The sequence below is a fragment of the Phocoena phocoena genome, chromosome 1 (assembly GCF_963924675.1).
Source record: "Phocoena phocoena chromosome 1, mPhoPho1.1, whole genome shotgun sequence".
Classification (NCBI taxonomy): Eukaryota; Metazoa; Chordata; class Mammalia; order Artiodactyla; family Phocoenidae; genus Phocoena; species Phocoena phocoena.
The window spans coordinates 108,079,685-108,105,043 of NC_089219.1; the positions used below are offsets into that span (position 1 = coordinate 108,079,685).

A 25,359-nucleotide genomic window follows, 5' to 3' on the forward strand; every position below is an offset into this window, starting at 1 on the left:
GGCGGGAGAACGGCAGGCGCCACAGGTAGTGAGGGGAAGACCCAGAATCCAGGTCTGAGGAGAGGTCATACTCTCTTTCTGAACCTCAGATTCCTTATGAGTCAGGGGCAGACTTGGTTCTCAGCGGGGGATGAGCGGATCCATCTACTTCGTGATCTGTGACCTGACGCTGGAGGGTCTCCTGATAATGGCATGTTTACCGGCTCCGTTTCCTCCGCGGCCAGCTCAGTTCGCAGAGTCTGACATTCTTCATCTTTGGGTCTTTGGCTTGAGCCCCCGGTGCAGAGTTGAATTCGTTCTCTTTTGTTTTGTCACGCAAATCAAATTGTTCCTCACATGTGCTGGGGTAAGGGAAAGCCAAGTGTGCTTCACAGGGATGTACTACTACTTGGTTTTCAGAGACATAATACGTGTCAGCGTGTTTCGGAGATTTAGGCGCCAGAGGAGGAGGTGAGGGGATTTCCGAATGTAAAGGTACCCCGAAGGCCGTCTTGTCCTGCGCCCTCCTTGGATTAACTGGCTGTGGCTTGGTCTACAATATGACTTAGCAGAGAAAGGAGGGCTGGTTCCTAGTGCAGATTAGGCTTTCAGGTAGTAACGAAACTCCTCCCAAGTATCTTGGGCCAAGGAAAATGCAGGTCCGCCCGCTGCCACACACCTTCTGCCCCCCTTTTTAGTTTGTTGAATGGGAATATAAATGTCAGGGAAAAGAAACATGTTTCCACCCGCGTATGAGGCGAATGTGATAACCGCTACACTATGGAAAAAATCGCCTATGTGTGGTTCAAACCTATGTCCATGAAAAGCTCAGGTCCTGCCACCACTATCCTAGTCACCAACCTTGTAAACTAAAGAATGAACCTGGAACCACCAGTGCTCTCTCAGCAGAGGAAATTGAGGCTCCCGAGAGGCTCAGCTTTAGGTATCCTCATCCCACCCCACCCCCTGCCCCATTTTACAGATGAGGTAGCTGAGGTAACTCAGACACTGGAAAGTTAAGTACATTTGCCCAAGGTCACACAGCTAGAAGTCACATTGCTAGTATTCCAACCCAGGCATGTGTCTCCATTTTATTCATATAGTATTTGAGGGAGAATCCAGAGGCCTAACTAGTCCACCATCCAGTTCCTACAGCCCCGCAGGCTGTCTTTGTCTAGTTCTGGGCCTGCCATGTACATTTCTGCCCTTCTCCTGGCACAGATTTGCTCTTTATTCTATCAGCCTGGGCTCCCCCACTTCACACACTTTCCCACACAGCTTCCTCCTTACCCAAGCCTTGCAGCCGGTCTCATCTTCTCTGCCAGCTCCCCCTCCTCAAACAGCACTTCCTCCTCCAGCACAGATTCGATGAGGTCTTTGTACTCTTCACATTCTGGGGAAACAGAGATGCTGCCTCAGGGGAAAGCTGGACAGGCTGCTGGGTCACTGCCTTCAAGGGACGAAGGAGGGTCCATCCCGGGGACTGATGTAACCTCGGTAGCAGGCTCTACGCAGGGATTTCCACATCTGATTCCTCAGCCTCCCCATGTTACAGCTGAGGAAAGAGAAGCTCACAGGCAGGTATAATAACTTTCTCAAGATGATTCAACTGGAATGAAGCAAAGTCAGAATTCACATACTCTGAGTTCTGACTCCAAAACTTTACCAAGCCTTGTGGCCTCTTAAGTAGAATATTAACCTGGGGCATGGAGTAGGAATTTCCCGTGTTTTGGGGAAGGCTCCAAGGACTGTAGGGCTGAGAGTTGTCCCACACTGAGAGTTTCCGTAATCCCTCAATATTTCAAAGATTAAAAAAAAATTTATTTATTCATTTATTTTTGGCTGTGTTGGGTCTTCGTCGCTGTGTGCGGGGTTTCTCTAGTTGCAGTGAGCGGGGGTTACGCTTCATTGTGCGGGCTTCTCATTGCGGTGGCTTCTCTCATGGTGGAGCATGGGCTCTAGGCTGGCGGGCTCAGTAGTTGTGACACACGGGCTTAGTTGCTCCGCAACATGTGGGATCTTCCCGGACGAGGGCTCGAACCCGTTCTTAACCACTGCGCCACCAGGGAAGACCCTCAAATATTTTAAGTTTATCTGGAGACAAACTGTGTAAAAATGTGTATGAAGGGAAAAAAGTCTGAAAGACATATGCTCAAATGCTAACGGTGCTGTGTGTTAGTCTGGAGACAGAACTAATACACAGTGTTTGCCAAGGCCCTGTTCTAGTAGATTTTAGAGAATTATCATCCTGTAATCATCACCACTACCTGAGGAGGTAGACACTAGTCCTATTACCATTACAGATGTGGAAATTGAGGCAGAGAGAAGATAAACAACTTGGGTTTAAATCCAGGAAGTCTGGCGCCACGGTACATGTTCTTAATCACTGCACTGTATTACCTTTACACAAAGATGTTGGATGAAATCTTTCTTCTTCTGCAGTTTCAAAAAAAGCTGTGTTATGATTATAATAACTGATACTAAAAAACCTAACCTTGCCACACCCCAAAGCTTGCCTTTTCAGTTCGTTGACAAGTAGGCTTTAATTTCTACTTTTCAGCCCATGTCAGTAAGTTGGATAGCAAATTTTATCCCCCATTGGTTTATTGAAAAATAACGGTAGAAATTTGAAAGCAAACTCAATTTCAGGGTCAGTAAGAATCCTCCCCTTATATCCCTGTCCCTCTCGTGCCCTCGCTCCCCTGTTCCTCAGTCACTACAGCTCCAACCCTCCACTCTCTCTTATTGATGTTCTGATCTCCAGATATCTGTGGTTCACTTGGGAACAGAGAGCTTTAAACTCCTTTAAGGTAGGTGGGGTCTCCTATCACTTCTTTCTCCCTGAGTGCAGCTAGAACTGTGCTTTGCAAATGGGTGCTCATAAAAGTTTGAATTAAATCCTGACATGTTTAAGCCAACAAGGATCTGACACGTATTCCTGGGAGAGAAAAGAAAGTTTAGTGCCTGAACCGAGATCTCAGCCTCTATTCCTCCATACACTCCCACTGCAAACTTTACTCCTTTGTGCCTCAGTGTTTCCATCCTCTGCAAAATGAGGGTAAACGACCCACTTCCACCATTCTAGGAGTATAGTAAGGATGAGATTTATTTTATTTGATTGGATGAAGAAGAGAAAAGAAAGTCTGGAAGGTGTTTAGGTGCTTAGAGGGAAGATGGACAATCATTTATCACTTTGGTGACTGTGAACCCATAGGACTTACTGTATTTCTGCAGCTGTTTGGCCAGGGAGTAGGCAGTAGCTTGGGACATGAGGAATTTCTCTGTGAGGTCTTGAAAGTCCTGTTTGCTTTTTTCCAGCTGGGAGCGCAAGTACTGGTTGGTTTCCAGGATGCTCATTTCACTTCTCTGACCAGAGAAAGTGGTGAGAGATACTGCCATGCTGAAGCTTATGGTGGAAGAAGTAGAGCCAAAACCTGGGGAGAAGAAACCCAAACAAATAATAAATTAAAAACAAGTGATGGATTCTGGTGATGGCCGTACTGCCTGGTAAATTACTAAAAATCACTGAAGCATACAATTATATTGGGTGAGTTTTATAGTATGTAAATTATACCTCAATAAGCTTTCATTAAGTGAAAAAATGTATTTAAACAGGTGTAAAGAATGCAGATGTAATTCATTACTTAGTTCAGGCCAGACTTTGTCAGCATTCCACAACTGAGAATCCTTAACCACAAAAATAAGGCACAAGATGCCAAAGCTCAGAGGTCAGGCTCTGACAAGAGTGCCCGAGGGAGGACCCAGTGTGCAGGTAACCATGCGGAGTCACAGTAACAGAAACGGAAGGTGGCGCTGTCATGGAACCTTGGGAGCCCCTGTCTTCTAGTTGCCTAGGCCACACTGAGACTCAAGGCCACCGGCTCTGTTCTGAAGGTCACCACTGATGGGGACACCCGCTCAGCAGCTACTCTCAGTATCTTGTACTGAAACCACAGGCCTGTCTCTTTCAAAAATTTAATACTATTTTGTACTGTTTATTCTTGCAAGCATAGAAAACACCAAGGAATCGAGATTTTCCCAATTCTTTCATTGTCTTAAGGACTGTCATGAAGACACTTTTCTTACAGAAAAAGTGAAAACTTTTAGTTATATTAAGGGGGTAAATACACAGTCAAAATTATATTATTATTTTTAAAGGAATAAAAATGAAGTATTAGCCTAACTAACAAGGAAAGGAACAAAAATGTGCAACTTCAAAGAAAGCAGAGAAAAGAAAATAATAAAGCAAAAAATTTTTTAAATGGTGAATCGAATGGTTGCAAAATGTTGTGAATATACTAAAAATCACTTAACTACATACTGAAAAATGGTGACTTTTTGGTATATGTAAATTATATCTGAAAGCTCTAATAAAAAGAAGTAAGGAGTCAGTAAAGAGAAAAGCAGTAGAATGAAATATACTTTAAAATCTGGTTCTTTTAAGAAAAAAATAATGAAATACAGTAAAATTCGCAACTTTCTGGAAAATTTAATCAAAGAAAAAAGGAGAGAAAAAGAAACTTTGAAAAGGAAAAGGGATAAAATAAATATGAAAAAATCTTAAATTATAAATGAATACCACAAGTCAACCCTTACACAAATTTTAAAATTTCAAAAAAAGAAAAAGCAAAATTGAAAACTTTTAGACAGTCTTGGTGTTCTTCTTTCATTCTCTAGTTTTCTCCACACCATCTTAATATTGTGGGGAAAAAATCCTGAGTATAATACTGTGCTCCATGGGTGCATAATTAATTTATAAGGATTACCAGCCAGATTGTCTTATTTACCTTCTTTTTATTTATTTATTTATTTATTTTTTATTTACCTTCTTGCTGGAGACCAATGTTATGGTGGCTTCTTTTCACTCACTAGGGAAGCATGGAGGCTTCTCATTAAACTTGAAATCAGGTTTGACCTCCCTGCCTCCAGTCCCACGCTCTTCTTCTCCTGTAGGTTGCTTTGTGTTTTAATCTGTATATAAGTTGTCGTGCTTGTCACTTGTAAATGTCATCCTAGCGCCACAGGGTTTCTTTCCAACTTGTCAAAGTCACTGAAATACTTTTTTTATGTTTCTTTGAAAACATGCAGTGGCCACCTAATTTGGGATGACTTGGAAATGAATGCTGTTCCTTATGCCCAGAGCAGTTGTTCATAGAACTCTGACTGATAGTTTGTGTTGACCCAAAGCTATTGACCTGTGGTTGTATTCTCAGCCAGAGCATAGTAAACATCAAGATCATGGGTCTATGGTTGTTGGTGGTGACCACAGCACTCCTGAGCAGTGGGATCTAGTGACATAGAAGCTGAGGTTTTAAAGAGAGGCACAGCCAGACAGGACAGAAAGTGATCTCCTGACCTCTGCTTACTTCCTAGGTATCAATTCGTCCCTGGTTTTGTGAGCCTGAGACTAGGGCAACTCCCCTGAAATATCTATCTCTTCTCTTCAGCTGCCTAGCTTTTCCAGGCTGATGGCCTACACATGTGGGACCACGGCCACCTCCGTAAGTTCTACTGAACATTGATGACAAAGTGAAGGAAGGAGGACAGACTACCCAACCCGCTAGCCACCCTGCTTCTAGGCTGTAGTATTGGTGTGTGAGATGTCCCAAATTGTATATGACTTCAATCCCTTTAAATGTATTTTAGCTTACTTTATGTCCTAGTGTCTAGTCTCCTGGAGAATGTTCTCAGTGCATTTGAGAGAAATTCTATTCTGCTCTTGTTGGGTGGAGTGTCTATAGGTGTCTGTTAGGTCATATTATTTAAATCTTCTGTCTCCTTCTGCTCTTCTGCCTGGTTGTTCTATCCACTGCTGAAAGTGTGGTATTGAAGTCTCCAATAATTATTGTTGAATTGTCTGTTTCTCCCTTTGATTCTGTCAGTTTTTGCTTCATGTATTTTGGGACTCTGTTAGATGCACTGTGTTTAAATCTATTACATCATCCTGATGGATTAACCCTTTTATTGTTATAAAATATCACTCTTTATCGCTGGTGACATTTTATTATTGTAAAGTCTCCTATCTATTTTGTCTGGTGTTAGTATAGCCACTCCAGCTTCTTTATGGCTATTATTTGCTGAATTATATTACATTACATGGCAAAAGGCACTTCGCAGAGGTAATACAGTTGACCTTAAAATGGGGAGATTATCCAGGTGGACTGATCTAATCACAGGAACCCTTTAAATCTGGGTCAAGAGGTCAGAACTAGGGAGTTGGAGAGAGTGCAAGCTTGTGAGGGATTCAGTGAGGCTTTGCTAGCTTTGAAGGTTGGGGCAGCCACAGGCAAAGAAACAAATTCCTCAGTTCTACAGCTTCATAATTACTGCTACCTACATACATTCACTGAAAAATTTAAACATGCCTTTATAATGCATGCTGTACAGATTCAGACGGATTCCCACTGCCTCTGACCACCCTTGTCTTCTTTCAGGTTACTGCATCTGTCGAAATTCGGGGACACAAGTGCCAGGGCTTTGTTCAGCCTCTTCTCTTCTCTCACGTGTGTATGGCTGTCTGGAGCCAATGACACTGTTGAGGGCGGGGTGCTGAGCACAGGCTCCTGGTGTGCTTGGAAGCCACAGGCTCCTGATACATCTAGACTCTGAACACCACTCACCTGGAAAGCCCAGTACCTTCCTGAAGCTTCCTGTCAGCAATAAATAGATTAGTACATTCAAGTCTTGCCCTTCTGTGCACCCCTGAGGCCATGGCCTCTAATATCTCAGCCACTTTTGGATGGATATGTCCCACCCCAGGGCTACTCTCCTTCCTGAAGGTTCACTTCCTTCATCCCTACAGCACATTGAGAAGCTACTGGTGACCAGCCCAAGGGCCAGCTTGCAAATCAGGGTTAAACAGTGACCTGAGGATGCTTTGTCTAGATCAGCCAGAGGTGTAGGTGAATATGCCGAGGAGATTATTTCCAAATGTTCTACACTACAGAAAGACCCCAGAACCGACTTCCCATGGAATATACAACCTGGAGCAGCGGTTGTTTCACCTCAGGCCAAGCACTAATCCCTCCAGGATCACAGCCTGGCCCCCAAGGTTGCCAAGCTACTGTTTAGACGAACTCTTGAATATCTTTTATTCCAAAATCACGGCTGGGTTCTCCACAGTTTCTTCAGTTGACAGCATCATTGCTCCTGGCTGCTAGGTCTCTGCATGGAGCAGACTTACCTGTGCACACATACCTTGGCCAGGAGTCAACACGGGGTCCTGCACATGAAACCGCAGATACTGCCATTGGACTATGGATGTTCTAAATTCAAGGTTGGGTGCAAGCTCATAACACTCCCAATAGCTCACGTTCTGCAACCACCAAACCTGGACTTGGGGACACCACCGCTCCCAACTACACTGAGAGCCCTTGTGGTTTGGGAGCGTGGTGTGGACCAGAACTGCAACTAGGATCCAGTTCCTCCTCAAGGCTACAAATTCCCACCTGGGCTCTGGAATCCAAAGCTGTGCCTGTACAAAGGCCAGGGTGCTCCAATGACACCTCTGAGACTTGACTACTAAGAATTCCCCACGCCTAAGTTCCATAACGTTCCTCTAGCGAGTTTCCCTAGAGGGCTCTTTAGGGGACTCCATCCCAGCTGCCAGAGAACTGAGTTGAATGAATTCAGAAGTCAGAAGTTCAGGCACGTCAGAGGACTGCTGTTGGTCAGTTACTCCTTTGATGAGTGTGGTCCAGATGCTTTCAGGACCTTGACCGATAGCTGGAAAGCAAACATTCGAGTGGTGCAAACCTTTGGAATTTTGTCTTCCAAAAAAGGAGGCAGGGGACGGGAGGCTCCCAGAGTGAGACTCAGGATCTCCAGTATCATAAGGACGACGGATGTGGGAAGGGGGACGGCCTGGGTGGAAAAGGCTTTCAAGGAAGGCCCCAGGGCTCTGAACGAAACTCCGGGTCTTTCCCCTAAAACCTGCAGCAATTGCAGCTTTCCCGCCTTAGGCGATGATCCGTATGCTCAGGCCAAACACACATCTCTTTTACGCCGGTCTTTCTCTCACACCACACTTCCAATTTGTCAGAAAATCGTATTTTTTCTTTGATTAATTGAGCACTTTGATCCACACATATTTTTCTTGGTCTGATTTTGGCCCTCGACTCTCCTGAGAAAGGCGTGGAGATCGATTCAACTCGCGACCCTCGGTCAGCCAAGGGTTCAGGGCTTGAGACCTTTAACCTCGGGAGCGTGGGGCTGGGCCGCGCTTGAGACTTTTCTTGGCTCCGCCGGTCCAAATCGACCTCTTCCGGGCCTGTCCTCGAGGGCCGGGGGCAGGGCCGGGCCGCCTCAACGGGGCCCCTCTCCCCGAGTCGGGAGCCCCACACCTCGCGTGGCGCCCGCGGAGAAGTTTCGGGCGGCGTGGGTTCATTGGCCAGCGGCCCGCGGCCCGCGAGACGCAGAGGCGCGGTGCGCGCGGGCGCACACGGCGACTTTGTGGTTCTCGGGCACCCGCTGCCCTTCCAGCTCCTCTCGTTCTCCCTCGCGGGCAGTAACGTCCGGGCAGGAAGACACAGGTAGTAGAAGGGCAGCCTCTCCTTTAAGTCCTGTCCACTCAGGATCCAAAAACGGTCTTGAAGAGACAGAGGGAGAGGTGGAAACAGATTAAGGGAAGAGAAGAAATCCTATGCGAATCCCTCATCTAAACGCACCCTGAAGATGAGGTCGGAGTACGCAGGGACCCTGTCCTCCTGGCGCTGGTGAAGGTGAGTCGAGTTCCCTGAGCAGTTGGCGCCATTGCAGACAACCTTGGCCAGGCGGCCAGCGAATAAGCAGCCCCTCTGCCTCCCCAGATGGGCAGCACTTGATGGCAACCAGATTGGTTGTTATGTGGACTTAATAAGTTCTTGCACAGTAGAGCCCCGAGGAACAGTGCTGGACCCACAGCGAATCTCCGAGAAATCTGGTATTATTTCCACTTCTAACTGTACCACTGCTGACTTTCAACATTCCCCAGATAAATTAGTGTTTAATGGTTTAACTGATCTCTTCTGCCTCATATTAGTGACCTGAATCTGGAAAAGTGTTTGGTTTTGATGTTGATCTAAGTGGTGATCTAACTAAAGTGGGGGACTGGATCCAACTTCATCAGTTTCTTGGACCTTGGACAGGCATGATGATTGTTCAGCTCACGGCAGACAATATTTTGCACATGCTTCCGGCAAGAAATTTCAATATACAGTCAGTTAAGTATTATAAGAAAAGTCCAAGTGTGTACCAGTGACCCAGTCTTTTTGGTTGCTTTTGTTTGTTTGTAAGAAATAAAGGAGGGAAATATAATTTATCTGGAAGTTGTAGAAGATTTCCTCTCTCGGTTATAGTGCAGTGCTTGTAGCAAAGCAGCACTGACCCTGAAAACAACAAAATAAACGCTGGCTTAAAGAAATTCTGTTTGAGGTCGTTGGAGAAGTACCTATGCACCTAGGACCCCCAGGATCAGCGAGAGAGAGAGAAAGAGAGAGAGAGAGAGAGAGAGAGAGAGGGGGGGAGAGAGAGAGAGAGAGAGAAGCTTATTGGAATGAAACTGATTCTCTACCTTTTCCTCTTAGCGCATTTGCCAGTTCTTGGCAAGGCACAAGCGACTGGGAAGCTGGGGACAGGGTAGCTGGGGAGGGTCAGGGAAAACAGCAACACTCTAAGTAGTGTCACAAATCTGGCAATCAAATAAAAGGAGGAGGAGGAGGGCGAGGAAGAAAGGGGTGGAGGAGGGGAGGGGAGGGGGAAAGGGAGGAGGAGAAGATGGGGCAGGAAGAACGGAAGGGAGATCAGAAGAAGAAAAAGAAGAAAGTAATGTGGGCTGTCCACATATTCAGACTTAAGGAGCCAATATCCTGGAGTGGCTTGATGAGTGTGTTGGATCCTTGCTTCAGGATTTCCCCTTAAGACATTTGCAAATTAAGCCATGTGCATGTATGACACTATGAGGGAAAGCAGAGTGTGGCTGAAAGAGAGTGGAATTTCCACCAGTATCATGGTACGAAGGAGATAAAAATGGAAGTTCAGAATTCCTCAAGGGGCAGGACCCAAGGAAACACCTCAGGGTCTCAGGTGGGAGCCCTAGCCGTCTAGAGCATGGCACTGTGAGAAAACTAGCCGTGGACTGAGACTTCCCTGCAAATCAGTGCAGTCAAGGACTGGATTGAGGTGATCTTCCCCTCTGCTGCCTGCTGGGGGAGAGGGTGCACAGTCTTCAGAGAAAGATAGCATCATGACTCTATCTATCACTTTTCACACAACAGGTTCACCCTTCAGTCACAATATTCTAGGATTACAAAGGAACAGAAGCAAGGAAACGTGGACGTTGACTCAACAGATGATTGAGATATTGAAGTTAACAGGTAGGAACCTAAAGTGATATGTTTTAACTGTTCAGAAAATAGATGACAGGATCAGTCTTTTTCACCAACGGTAGAGAATCTATTTTAAAGAACCAGTGGAAATTCCAGGAGCTGGCGAGTCAGCGGGGGCGACTCCTGCTCTCCGGTGCTTAGTTGTGGAACTGGAGACACTGCGTTGGATGCGGGATCCCGAAGTTAAGCGAGGGCCTCTCAGGAGTTCAGTCTTTTCGGTTGAGGGGTCGCTGGTGCTTCCCGGTTTATTGTTCACTTTAAAACGTTGGTGATCATGATACTGGTGGCAGGACCTATGGTTTTCATGGATGCAGCTGATGGCCCTCAGCACCGTTTCCATAGTGTAGTGGTTATCACCTTCGCCTCACACGCGAAAGGTCCCCGTTTCGAAACCGGGTGGAAACAAACGTTCTTCCTTTCCGTAACTTTCACCTTCCCTTTCAAAAAAGCAAAACGGGCGAAAGGCAGGGGCTGAGGCAGCGCGCGCAGCTGCATTTTCCATCCCCAAGGTACAGGCCAGGAGTTCCGTTGCTGCCTGAGAGCCTGCTCAGCGCTAGGAGCCAGCCCTCCTTTCTCCTCTCTGAGTCACTGCGGAGTCCAGGCCACAGCCAGCTGACCCAAGTGCGCAAAGGACAAGGCTGACTTCGGCTCATTTTTACATCCGGAAATCCCCTCTCCTCCTAAGCTGGCGCCTATATCTCCTCTACACGCTGACACCTATCGTGTCTGAAAACCAAGGAGTTCACTCCTGCGAAGCACCCTTGGCTTTCCCACACCTCAGCACACGCGCGGAGCACGCCGCGTGACAGGCCAAAAGAGCACGAACCCGACGCCGCCCCGGGTGCTCGACCCAAAGACACGTAGATGAAGAATGTCACGCTCCACGGACTGAGCGGGTCGGGGAGGAAAAGGAGCCGGTAACGTGCAGTTATCAGGGGACCCTCCCATAGCCGGGTCACAGATCACGAAGTAGATGGATCCGCTCATCACCCGCTGAGAGCCCAAATGGGCCCCTAATTTAAAAGGAAACTGAGGTTCAGAAAGAGAGCATGTCCTTGCGTCGGCCGCACGTAGAGCTAAAGTTAGACTAGGATGAAACCCAGCCAGTTACCTTGTGGCCTGACCTCAGAGTCCAGAGTCGCCCAGGTCGGGAGAGCTGAAGGGTGATGGGCAGCGGGGCAGCGACTTGGGCGCCGCGCACTACCGCGTTCAGCCTATGGGGCGCTGGGAATCGCCTTCTTTTCTGCTCGGCCCTTCTCAGAAATTCAACATTTACTGTCACAATTTTCAAGTGGAGGGGCCAAATTTGAGAATCTGTCTCCTGCGCGGCTCCCTGGTGGTCTAGTGCCTAGGATTCGGCGCTTTCACGGCCGCGGCCGGGTTCGATTCCCGCTCAGGGAAACCTCCTTTTGTGCAAGAAGAATCCGACTCTCTTTTCCTCCTTCATCTCAGAAACCTGATGGTTTCACAGAGTTTTCTTCCAAAGACAACCTGCGATTTGAGTTCCAAAAACTCACTAAGACATTTGAAACATACAGAACACTTGAAATACAAACGTATATTCTGGACCTAACCGCGCAGAGTTAACATTTTCCCACGTTTGCTTTCTCACTCTCCCTCCATATATATGAACTGCGACGCCTTTGGAGGAACCTGGAATCTGTTCGCTCCAGGCTTGTAGAGAAGCTTCAGGCGGTGTTTGATTCGGCTCTCCCCCAAGTGCAGGCCAGGCACGTTCTGTGCTACTAGGAATCCCCCCGGACCGGCTGCCCTCCGGTCTCCTCCCGGTTGCCTTGGCGGGCAGTGGCGTCTTGGGTCAGCCTGAGCGCTGGAACTGCCTACCTCGGGAAAGGCCCTTCAGGGAAGTGCAGCTGCCCCTTGGCTGTTGCCTGGCTCCCCGGGCCCTGCAGGGGGCAGAAAGGTGAAGGATCTTCCCTGTGGTGGGAGGATGAAGGGAGCAGGTGGGAACTGCGTTAAAGGGAGGGGGAAAGTTCTCAAGAGCTTCCCAGAACTGTCTGCAAGGGTAGACGATTTTGTGTGCATCACAAGAGTTTAAGAACTTCTGTCTAAACACTACTTTATGTTGTCTTCCGGATTTTCTAATGATGTGGAAAGCATTGCTGGCACAGTATTCTAGCGTGTACACGTCTTGGATTTATTTTCTCTTCAAAATGCTCATGACACTGAACGGCCTAAATTTCCTCTTCTGGTTTTACTGATCCAATAAACAAAGTTTAATTCCAATAGCGATTGAAGTTCGTAAAATTTAGGACTATGTGTTCCAGTAAAATACATGTGCCCTAGAATATCTTTTAAATAAAGATTATGTCGCAGAATTCTGTAAAATTATAGAGACTTAATTATGTCAGTTACAATTTGGGGGTAAACCGTTTTAGGCATCACCCAATATATCATTCTAACATGCATTTTTCTATTAGGATTCGGTTCGAGTTGCCATTTTAAGATCTATTGTTTCCTTTAAGTTCTCTGGCTGATATGAAATTGAGTTAATTACTATATAATCTTTGCCTGGAGAATATCTAATTAAGACAGGAAAAACAAAACACTGTCCAACTCGGTATAATGCAGTCGCATATTTTTATAGACTGCAGAGTGGTCAAAGTTTCACAGGTTAGGAGGAGTTGTGGGGATCTTTAGGGGATGGTGGTGAATGCAGCCATCACGTCACCTGAGGAAGTGTAAAACCCATGGCATAAGTGCTCCAGGAAGTAAGGAGCTGTCACTGGAGACCTGCTGTGTTCCTGAGGTGTTTGTTTACTATTATTATTTTTTAAATTCCCGGTTCTTGGTCACCTGCCTTCTAGAAATGAAGTCATCCATTTTCCCATTCCTTCCTATGCTTCCCCTGTTTCATGCACTGCTCCTGCCCTTAGGCTCTGGCAGGTGGACGAGCCTGACTGTGTTCCCACTGGGCTGCCCCTTTTCGATGCCTCAGGTGCAGGTGCAGTGGCGCAGGGACTTTGGGTTTGTTCACAGTTCAACATCTCTCCTGGAAAGGGGCCTGGCACCTCATAAGCACCAAATTAAGAGCCTGGCGATTGAAGGCATTCTAATGCAAGGTCCTGACCCGCTGAACAGCAGAAGACAGTGGGTAAGATTGGGGGCAGCCTAGAGTGTGAGGGACAGAGAGAGACAGAGAGACACAGGCACACAAAGACAGAGAGTGAGTGAGATGAAAGGGGGTGAGGAGAAAATGTCCTATCACATTTAGCATGTACAAGCTGAAGAGCTCGGTTTTCTGCTCATGAGATTCAAGAGAACAACCATGGGAAGGGAAGGGAAGGCAAAAACACTAAGAACCCAGGTCTGCACAAGATGCATTACCAGGAGCAAGATCGTGTGGTTCCAACAGTTTGCCTCAAATAGGATAATTTTTGTAGAAATAGCCCAACACTGTCCAGGAATCATATAGAGACAGTCACAGTCACGTTCATGCACGCTGGTGATATAGCAGGGAGGCCAGTCATTAGATTGTGTGCATCCAACGAAAGCAAAAATACAATTCAGAAGATAAGGGAAGAGGAAGAAATGTCTGGGACCAGTGGCTTCTCCCCACTCCAGTCCATAAGCTGCTTGGCAGGAAGATATCTGGGGTCATTCTCGCCAGTCTACTCTGGACCCCATTAAGTAGGTCACCACTGAAAACAATTACAGTTGTTGGAAGACCTTCTAAACATATTGGTAGTTTAGGTGCTGAACATATACGATAGGGTATCTCTGGGTAGTGCCCACATCGTCCTTCTACTGTACCTCTGGCTTACGTGAGTCAGGAGGGCACCACTCTGCTTGTGAGCATGTCAGTTAGCGATGCAGAAACTTTGTTGTGATGGCAAGAGTATGAAGAAAAGGCTCTTACGCTGAGTTAGAAAAATACATTGGGATACAAATCGGCCCGCCTCCTATTGAAGTCAACCTAGGAACACATAAAGAATGCCTTCAGCTTCTGGCAAAGGTGGAGTGATAGGAATCAGATTTACCTCCTGCCTGAAATCTCACCGCCGCCCAAACCACCATCCCCAAGAAATGAAAAAGATAAAAGACATGAAATACCAGTTTTCCAGATACTGTAAACCAGGCAGCAAAGGACAGCAACCCCTGAGAGATGAGACACAAACCAGGTGAGGTCTGCCACTGGCCCAGCTTACTGCTTTCAGAGAGTTTCCAGGCTGGGTGGGCACCGGGAGGGGCATCTGAGGCCAACTGCTTGGATGGTGGAGATGAAGCTGAGTGTTGGTAGGACAGCAAGGAAGCGAGAGTTCACAGGACAAAGATCCAGTGATAAGAGAGATAGACAGAGAATCCAGGGTTATGAACGTGTCTCCCTGGAGCACTCCGCAGAGTAATGATTGGGGTATGCTTCTGAAGAAACGGCCTGAGGCCAAGGAAAGAAACTATTAAAAAGATCATGGAACAGTGCCTGGTGCTCACACAGGACAGGCAATTGTACTCGCTTCCCCCAGCCAGACTGGACTTGGACTACTCATAATTCGAGGGTCATTGGGAAGGACATTCAGGAAACTCTTGTTTCAGTAGTGGGAATAATGAGCCCTAGAATGACCGACCCCCAAAATCATGAAAGCAAGATCCAAAGGGATCCAACTGTTTACAAGTCGCTTAACTGTACCCCAGAACAAAATTCAAGAAGATTTAGAGGAATACCATAATAGCCAGTGCCCAAGAAGGGAAACTGACAGTGTCTGGCATCCAATCAAAGAACGCCAGGCATGCAAAGAGGCAGGAAAACATGAGGTGTGAGGAGGAGACTAATCAATCAAAACTGAGCCACAACTGACATGGTGCTAAAATTAGCAGAGAGGACTTTCGTTAAGACAGTTATTATGACTGTGTCGCATATGTCCCAAGAGTTAAGTAGAAATGTAGAACATATACAGATGGCCAGAGTCAAACTGTAGACATGGAAATGATAACATCTGATATTATGTAATTCACCTGATAGAATTAATAGCAGATTAGACATTGCAGGGGGAATTTTTAAAAAAAGGAAAAAAAAGGATCAGGGAACACAAAGCCATGAACGACTGACGGTATCCTAAAATGAAACTACATACAAAAAAAGTTTTTTAATGAACATAGCATCACTGACTGGTAAGGTATGTTTAAAAGGCCCAATATAGGAGTAATTTGGAGTCCCTGGAAAGACCAGAAGAGAAGGAACAATTTTTGAAGAAACACTGACAGAAAAATTTCCAAAGAGCCAAATGAACACTATGAGTGCAAGAAACACGAAGCAAACCACACTTAGCCGCATCGTAATTAAACTGTGCATGACTCCGTTGAAACAGAACAATATCTTCACAGCAGAGGGAAAAGACACAGTATATACATAAAACAAAACTAAAGACTATGTCAGATTTCTCATCAGGAGCAGTGAGAAGACAGTGGAGGAACATCTTTAAAGAACATGGAATTCTATGCCTCCACCCCAAGAAATGTCTTTCAAAAATGAAAGTGAATAATGACATCTACAGACATACAAATGCTGAAAGAATTCATCACCCGCTGACCCACACTATAAGGAATGTTAAAGGAGTCCACTGACACCAGATGGAAATCTGGAGGGACACAAAGGGGCAAAGGACAACAGAAAAGGTATCTGCCTGGGAAAATACGTAAGATTTTTCTTATTATTTAAGTCTCTTTAGAAACATGGGACCGATTTTTCTAAAGTAATAACGGTGGATTGTGGGGTTTAGGACACATGCAAAGTAAGATGCATGATGACAATAGCACAATGGCCGGCAGGGAAGAAATGCGAAGAGGTGTGGCATCGCTTGAAGGCAGACTGTGGTAAGTTACAGAAGTCTGTTATAAAGCCTCAAGCAGTCGCTAAAATAAGCAAAGAAAGAGTGAGACCTAATAAGCCAGCAAAGGAGCGGAACTGGAAGCATACGAACCATGTCAGCACTATGTGATCGAGCAACTGCTTCTCCAGGACTCTTCCCTCTAGGAAGACCTTGTACAAGGGGCCAAAGATACCTGTACAAGAAGGATGACTGCAGCATTATTTGTAACCGTGAAATCGTAGAACCAACTTAATTTCAAAAGTATATGGAAAGGGTTAAATAAATACTAGTACGTGCAAGTACGGACGGAAGAAAGTCCATCATGAAAAGGAATTCAGAAAGTAACGAAGACAGCCGTATTCTTTCGAGGCTTTCCAGACGACTTCTTCCGATCACACCTCATGTCCTCGTGTTGTGAACACGAAACGGGGGACAGGAGGGTAGTAGTGGAGGACCCTTTTACGACCCTTACGGGAGAGGATGTGCAGAGCAGAAGGAACCACGAAGCCTTTACTTTCTAAAAGAAGCGCAAGAATGGCGTCCCCGGGTGGGCTCGAACCACCAACCTTTCGGTTAACAGCCGAACGCGCTAACCGATTGCGCCACAGGGACGCACCGACAAAAGTCCCCTCTCACCCCATAGTGATCAAACACCGCATCCGCGCCAAGCGGAGCCGCTCGCCTTTCGCAGGACAGCGACGCCGGCTCCAACGCCTAGGACAACCGCAGACGTGGAGTCGACTCAGTGCGTTCTTCCCGTGGAAAAGCCGAGCGTCGGGCGATTCCGAAGGCAGAAGGGCAGCCGAGTGTCCCCGCCGCAGATGCCAGCGACCCGGAAACGCCCCCGGACCCGAGCCGAGGGGTCCCCGAGGGAAGATGAAGGCCAGGTTTGGCTCCGTGACGACTCCCCATTCGCTCCGCGCGCGCCGCCCGCCCTCCGTTCGGCCGCGGTCGCTGGGGCGCGAGCCGGAACCAGGGGCTGCGGAGGGTTGGTCCAAAGGGGCAAACGCGAAGAGGCGGGAAAGAAGCCGGCGAGGTGGGCACGAGGACAACTTGACTTCCCAGGAGGCCTGTGCAGAGGCACGTGCCGGATTTGGGGAGATGAGAATTGGGTTTTGGTTTGGTTTGGTTTGGTTTGATCATCATGTACCACAATTGAGAGGAAGGGAGTGGAAAACGGAGAGCGGGCATGAGAGAAGACTATGAATACCGACATTTGTCCAGGCACAGCGCAGTGATTGGAATGATTTTACGTCAACATCGTAAGAGCAAGAATGCCTGCGGCCGCAGGGACCGTGGCGCGCCGTGATCGTATAGTGGTTAGTACTCTGCGTTGTGGCCGCAGCAACCTCGGTTCGAATCCGAGTCATGGCACCCTCCTCTGTCTCACGCGGCACGGCGGCTCCCGTTTTACTTTGTCTTGAAACATTGCACCGGCCTGGGGGCCAGAGAGCACTGCTTTCCCCAGGCCACCTGGCGGCAGGTCAGGAGAAGGGAAGGAAACCCCACCCAGGGCACTCACCTCGTTTCTGAGCAGAAGGAAACCCAGGGCAGTGGTTTCTCTTCGGTCCTGCTCCAAAATAGGGAAGCCCGGCAAGGAGCCTTCTGGGCTGTAACTGGTGGAAAATGTTGTTTCTGTGTTACTCAAAATCTGCAGGATCTTAAAGACCAGATAAAAAATTGTATCAGATGGGCGACTCCCCCTGCCTAGACCTGTTTTGCTGGTTTAATCTTGGCTCCTGGGAACCTCTGCTCCGAGGACTTTTTCAATCCTTGGCTATTGTTCCCTTTAGAGTCACCGAAGTAACCTCTCTAGTGCCTTTCTATAGTCTCAAGGATTTTAAGTGCCTGTCGGCAGCCACTCAAAAGACAAATGGTATCCATCAGGATTGGACAACTGGAAGACCTTAACAGTCACCACACAAATGATGATAACGGTGACTACAGCACCCTCCGCCCTGACGACCCAGCTAGTGGACACCAGCAAATATGTGTGATTCTTCTGCCTGACTGCATCAATGCTGGTACCCGAGAGTACCGTTAGACTGAGAGCATGACCAAAAGCGGAGAATTAGTAAAAAATCAGACACAAATGGAGATCACACTTGAAACTTCCCTGAGCAGACAAACCCGTTTAGTCACACAAGGAAGAGCTCATTTAGCTTATTTTGCAAAACAAGTGAAACTCACCTTGGGCCACTTCTTGTTTATGCGTCTGAAAATCATAAGCAAAGCCTAAAATTGTTCGCCAAAATTGATGGGAGGTAACCACTTTTAACCAATTCCCTATCACGAGGAAAACTCTAATGTTGTAACCAGTCACTGCGAAGGACAAAACAGCCACTGCCCCCTCATGAGATAAGTTGCTTTCTAACAGTGTAGCACCTCTGAGCCTCCTTCCATATTCCGTTGGAGTGCTCCCAGTTCCTGAACGGTAAACCTTTTTGTGCACGGTAAACCTTCACTAATTACTGTTTCGCTGATCACCGGTTTAACGTCTGCTATATCTGAACTTGGACGGTGCCTCGACATTTTCATCCACCAGATTGGACCAACAAGGGGACTCCACATCATGCTGCTGTTGTCCCATTGCCTGGACTTAGTGACTACGCAGTCAGTCACGCAGAATCATTAAAATCATTGCCATTGTCCTCTGTTTTATTTGTTAACAGTCACTGTCCAGACTCCTTTCACTTTACCTTTGCCTCTTCTAGAATGTCATGGAAATGGGATCATAGTGCACACACTCTTGCCTGCACACCTCTTCATCTTTGCACAACGTCTCTGACTTTATCCATTGTTGAGTAAAGCAGATGTCATTCCTCTTTCATTGCTGAGTTGTATTCCATGGCAGCAACATAGCACAGTCTGTTTACCATTCACTCGATAATAAGTATTTGAGCTGTATCCAGTATTGGCTATTGTGAATAAAGCTGCTTTGAAGAGTCTTTCCACAAGAGATCTTGTGGACGAAGGTTTTCATTTCTCTCGGTGAAGAATAGCTGGTACCAGGGAGTAGTATATGCTCCACTTCATAAAAACCACCAAAGCCTTTTCCAAAGCAGTTGTACCATTTTATGTTACCACCAACAATATGACGGTTGTGGTTATTCCACATCTTTGCCAAGATTGTTGGTGTTTCCTCTCCTTATAATGTTAGCCACGCTACTAAGAGTAGTGGTATCTCAACATGGTTTTAATGTCCGTTTCTGTGACAGCTAAAAATATTGAGGACTCCTGGTATGCTTTTTTGGCCATGTGCATATCTTCTTTTCTGAAGTATCTGTGCATATTTTTTAACCCATCTGAAAAAAGGTGGGGTTTTTGATCTTGGAAAAACTTGTTACTGGGTTGGAGGAGCTCATTATACATTATAATGACAGGCAGTGAGGGTAATCAGCTATGTGTTGTGAATATTCTCTCCCTGTCTCTAGCTTGCTTTTCCATTTTAGTGGCCTCCTTGGATGAGAAGATACGACTAACGTTGATGAACACTAATTTATCATTTGTCTTTGTTTTATACATTCTTTGGGTCCTGGTTAGTAAATCTTTGCCTACCGCCAAATCACGAAGTATCCTCAAAATGCCTTATACCTTTAACTTTTATGTCTTGGTCTATGATGCACTTCAGATTGACTTTTGTGTGTAGTGTGAGATAGAAATACAGCTGCCCCCGCTCCCAATATGGAACCTATTTCCTTTCCCCATTGAACTGCTTTTCTTGAAAACTCATTCACAAATTGAGCTATGGGTCGGTTTCAAGTCTCTGAACCCAGTCCATTTTCCAGTTGCGTACCCTGATGCCACTTGCACCCTGCTGGTCTATGTTGTGGGGGGCGGTCACAGTAACTCTTAAGGTGAGGTAGTGCAAGTCTCCCCATTCTGTTCTTTTCCACACAGAGCGATACATTTTGCAACATGTAATAACTCAGGTAACCATCCCCCAGGTCAAGATATGCATGCCATCACATCATACTTCTCATTTCCTTGTGGGACACAGGCCCTCCCTCCCATGTACTGGCTGCCCCCTTGTGGCCAAAGAGCCTCTATTGTACTCTCTGGGGATAACAAACGCCCAGTTGCCTGTAGGGCAGCTGAACCGTGCCAGAAAGATCTACAAGACTCAAAACAGTCGGGATTTTCGGATGCAGGGGCGGGGGCGGGGGGTGGTGGTGAGGGGGCGGCGGGAAGTTAGCTCACTTTTCAGGCCTTTGGTCTTAGAGGAAGTTTCCTTTCGTCATTCCTAACCGGGGGAAGTACAAAGCTTTGTGCTGCTTATCATTTCCTCTTCTTTCTAGGCAGAGAGAGTCCCACTGAGCACACCCAATTTGCGAAATTGTTCTCTGGGTGCGATGTTGAAAACTGGAGGCTGAGGGAGAGCTCTATCATGTTTTGTTTTGTGTGAATAAAAGAAAATGAGGAAGAAGCGGAGATACAGAGAGGGGAATAATAGGCTGGATCCTGAAAAGCGATCGTACGGTCTGGCCCTGGATGTCAGATTTTGGAGAAAGAGAAGACATTGATGAGCATATCCAGGGAAGGACTTCGTTGGAAAGAGCAGACACTTAAGGCTATTTTATGACATTTTCCATTCGTTTATATGTACTTCTCCTTTCCCATCTTTGTAGATAAGGCACAGGTGAGCTTGATTCGTTCGTTGCTTTTTGGAATGCATGCTTAAACAAAAGTGACTTCCACACTTCAAATATTCATCTGTGAACCTCTGAGACGCCTCTTAGGCGCCACCAACTGTGCATTAAAAGTAAAATGGGTCCAACCTGGGGACTCTACCTGGGAAAGTGCAATTAATTTTAAGGGGGTGGCTGAGAGAGAAATGAGACACTCAACAATGGTTGCTTCCCTTACTGCAGTGGTTTTCATATATGCTCCACACCCAATCGATCGATCCTTTCCTCAAATCCTTTCCACCTTTTCTCAAGCGGTTGAGAAAAAGAATTCACTGAGTTGCATCCTGGAAATGCATGGATTTCGTGGCTAGGGAAGTTCAAGTATTTCCAAGTGGGAAGATTGGGGACTGCCTACTCGCTTGTACCCGGGCCATCGTTGTCTGCTGTGTCTACTTGGTCTGGACTGGATAAGGGGACTCCAGTCGCCTTCTCCAGCCAGGGGGAGGACGCGGTTCCAGAGGCGGTCAACTTCATGGTGACTCCAGATCCTGGGCTTCATAGGATTTTTCTTCACTTTCCCTTTCATGTCTCTTCTGCCTGCCCAATAAGAGAGGATTCACTGCCTTTCTCTCTCAGTCAGGACCCATTTGGGGGTCCCTTGTGGACAGGACTGAAGTGGGCCTCTGGTTCCCCCTAGGTGTCAGGAGGGCCAGGAGGGCCTGGCCCAGTACGGAACCCCCGGCTGGTGGGACTGCGGGGAGCCCAGAAGGCTACACTGGCGGTAGTGGAGGTGCTAGCCCCAGGTGGCAGGCACCACAGTCAAACCCTATTCTTCCCCATGCACCTCCTTCTCGGGGATGCACAGGGCAGCTGGAATAAAGCGGCCCCTAAAACTTCTCTGCCGACTGAATCCAAAGAGGCATGAAGTCCCAGAAGCTGGGAGAGGAACCTCACTGAGCAGACTCAGACTTCTTCCTGGCTGCCTCTCCTGGGCAGGCTCAAAAGAAGCTGATGTCGAGGATGGAGCCAAAGAAAAGGCTTCATGGCAGAAAATCCCGCGATCTCGAGAGACATGAAAGTCTTTTTTTTTTTTTTTTTTTTTAAATATTTTATTTATTTTATTTATATTTTTGGCTGCATCGGGTCTTAGTTGCAGCGCTCGGGCTCTTCGTTGTGGAGCGTGGGCTTCTCTCTAGTTGTGGCACGTGGGTTCCAGAACACGTGGGCTCAATAGTTGCGGCACACAGGCTCAGCTGTCCCTCGGCATGTGGGATCTTAGTTCCCCAACCAGGGATCGAACCAGCATCCCCTGCACTGGAAGACAGATTCTTTACCACTGGACCACCAGGGAAGTCCCAGACATGAAAGTCTTAAGTCCTAACGTCTAGATGAGCAGGGGGCCAAGTTGAAATCCACCCCTGTGCCCTGATCAGGAGAGTCATCTGCATGAGTCTAGAGGCCAGGAACAGGAGCGACTGTGCACATCTCTGGTTCTCAAACGGGGCGATTTGGGCTCCCACCCTCATCCCTGGCCGCCTCTGTGACACTGGGCCTTGTCTGGACACGTTTTTTTATTGTTAAGACTGGGGGAAGGGGGACGGAGAGTTTCCACCTGGTATCCAGTCAGCAGAAGCCAGGGGTGTCACTAAACATGCTTCGGTCCTCAGGCGGAGCCCTCCCCCACAAAAAATGATCCCGTCCAAAATATCAACACTGCGCAGGTTGAGAAACCCCCGTGTAGATCAATGTCCACACACTTGAGAGACGAGAAGACATGAATTTCTGACTACTGGGATGTGGGGTCTGAGGAGAACCGTGGCATCAGAGAGAACCCCAAGATCGCTGACCTGGGTATAGAGAACGATGGAGTTGGCATTGACTAAGGTGGGAAAACTGCAGGTGCAGCAGGTTGTAAGGGGGAAGATCTGTTATCAAATGGCACTCGGGTCCTCTGGCCCATGGCACAGCAAAGCCAATCAACGGACACCAGGTAGTGGTAAGTAAAGTACAGCGTTTATTGCAAGGTGTCCGAGCAAGGAGAACGGGCAGCTAAAGCTCAAAAGACCCCAAATCCTGGATGGCTTTCAGGACAGTGTATTTAAAGGCAGTGTGAGGGAGAGGGTCTCAGGGTGCGTGATCAGCTTCCACACAGTTCTCTGGCTGGTTGATGGTGAGGTAACAAGGTGAAGTTTCAGGAATCAACATCATCAATCTTCTGGCTCTAACTGGTCTGGGGTCTATGTGCTTGTGGTCAGCAGTTTCCATCTGGTGGGGAATCTGGGTTCTGTAAAAACCACTTGGAAATGTGCATCAAACAGTGTTATCTATGTCCTTCAGGGAGGAACTACAGGTCCCGTGGCTCTGCTATATGACTGATATATTGTGAAAATTCTTACCAGTTCTCCTGCCCGACTGCTGTTCTTTGTTTCTGCATGTTTTCATTCCTCTGATCATTAATTCTTGGGCCAGACTTTTTGCAACTCAGGGAAGGCTCAGGAGACTGAAGTTTCTCTTTACGGAGAGCTGGGGACACGACGGGATGGGTTAACCGACAAAGCCCATCCGGGGATTGCTCGGCTTTAGATCCGGAATCCAATTTAGCGCCTTGGAGCCTGGCTTAAAAGGGTTTTCCATCCAAGCCGTCTCCGTTGCTGCATGCGCCTGAGTCCTTTTGGACAATGGAGATGCCGGCTCTCGGTGCGTGGCCCCTTCTCACCCCGGGCACATTCCCTCCCGCCTCCTCCCGGCCACCGGGCCCCTCGCACGCTCCCCGGGCCTCGCTGACCTTCTCTCCACACGCGGCCACCTCACAAAGACGCGTCACAAGGCTAGTTCTCAAGGCTAGGTGCGGCCGGGATGAGGCAACTCGCTCGGGACTTGCGGACCCGGCAGGCCCCGCGGGCGTTCGGGCTCCTTTTTTGGAGGAAGCACGGAGGGAACGGCCTTAGGGAAGGATTTCTGCAACGACGGATGACCCCTCCGGAAGGCTCAAGGCCTTCCAGAGCAAAGGGAAAAGGTCACTGTAGTCAGCAGCACGAGAAAAGCCATCCACCAGCAGCTCCCTGGTGGTCCCGTGGCTAGGATTCGGCGCTTTCACCGCCGCGACCGGCCCGGGTTCGACTCCCGGTCAGGGAAACCTTTTGGGCAGCTTTCCATCCCCTGAATTGTGTTGCGGCGTGTTCCCCACACCGAGGCAAACCAGAGTGGCCGATTCCCGGGGCACCTAGGTCGTTCTCATCTCCAGGGCAGCCCTACCCCACCCGCGCCCGCACAGCGCCACATCACCTCATCTCCACCGCACAAGTGGCTTTCCAGGGCTTCCGAGCATCTTGCTCAGGTTTACACAGCCCTGCAGAGGTTCAACTCCCTGTGGGGTTCAAACCCACGCCCGTTGCCACCCGGGGCGCAGGTCACGTTGAGCTCTGAGTAACCGAGAGAGGCCAAGCCGAGTCTCGGTGTTAGTATCAATAGATGCCCTGGAGAAATGCTTATTAGGCGCTCGGCAGAGGTGCCTGGAGGCGATATCCACGAGGGTTGAGAGGAAGCTGAGCTCTGGGTCGGATCCTGGAGGTTGTTCCACTTGTAGATTAAGCGGTGTAGGGAGTTAACATCATTTAACTGACCCAACAAAGGCAGCAGGTGAAGTATGCGCAGAATGGAAAATTGTAACACTGCTGCCGTAAGCAGAAGGTAGGAGTAAAAATCAGCACCGCTACGTCAAAACGATGCTACCCACCACAATCAAGTCCCACAGTTTCTACAATGGCTGTTGCATTTATACCCTGCACACTCTCCCAGGCACTGAGTGCGTTTTCCTTTTTCCCTTGGACGCTCACTCCGAAGACCTGTTGGGGTAAATGTTGCGTCCACTGGAAGGCAACAGGAGAGAGAGCGAGAGCGTGGCAGGTGCTGCGGACGGAGCCTCAGAGGCAGCAGGTGGTGTGTGTAGACGATGGGACAGCACAATGGCTGCGGGTCGGTGGGTTGGGCGTCACTGCTGAATGGCGGTCAGTCTTGTGGGCCGGGCAGTGGGATCTCCTGTGTGTTGGGCAGGCGGGAGTGGGCGATCGGTGGCTTTTCGGAGATCGGTTTGGAAGAACAGCAAGGGGAGGGGAGGGCAGGGTGTTGACCGTGCCTGCGGGGTGCAGGCTCATAGTTACCGGGCACGGGAGAGACTGTGGTCACGAAGGTAGTTCTCCCAGGACGAGGCTCGTCTACTGCACTCGGGGCGTGCTGATGTAGGGATTTGTGCTAATGAGAGATTGCGTTCGTGCTCTCCCCTGATACCCCTCGGTTCACGACAGACGACGTCTCTTCCGTGGTGTCTCGCTGCGCTCCGCTCCCAGGGCGCAGGGCGAGAGGCGCAGCCCCAGCCAGCGCTCCACAGCTTGGGAAATCGGGTCTGCACCCGCATCTTCCGGGCTTTCCTGTTTCGTGACCTAAGTGTATGGATGGGTCCTGCTTCTTGAGCCACGCCTCCTGTCTGTTCACAAGTGCGGGACGTGCCTTCTCCTCCAGCCCGCTGCCGGCCACGCGCGTGTGTGTGCGCGCGCCGGGACCCGC

General features: G+C 48.2%; 3 non-coding genes across 3 annotated transcripts; 2 read left to right on the plus strand and 1 right to left on the minus strand.

Moving 5' to 3' along the window:
• The first annotated feature begins 10,675 nt into the window (after positions 1-10,675).
• Positions 10,676-10,748, plus strand: TRNAV-CAC (transfer RNA valine (anticodon CAC)). The gene has a single exon. It is a non-coding gene; the product is annotated as a tRNA-Val (tRNA).
• Positions 10,749-16,706: 5,958 nt separating this feature from the next.
• On the minus strand, positions 16,707-16,780 carry TRNAN-GUU (transfer RNA asparagine (anticodon GUU)). Its single transcript has one exon. It is a non-coding gene; the product is annotated as a tRNA-Asn (tRNA).
• A 690-nt stretch (positions 16,781-17,470) lies between these two features.
• TRNAH-GUG (transfer RNA histidin (anticodon GUG)) lies at positions 17,471-17,542 on the plus strand. The gene has a single exon. It is a non-coding gene; the product is annotated as a tRNA-His (tRNA).
• Positions 17,543-25,359: the final 7,817 nt, after the last annotated feature.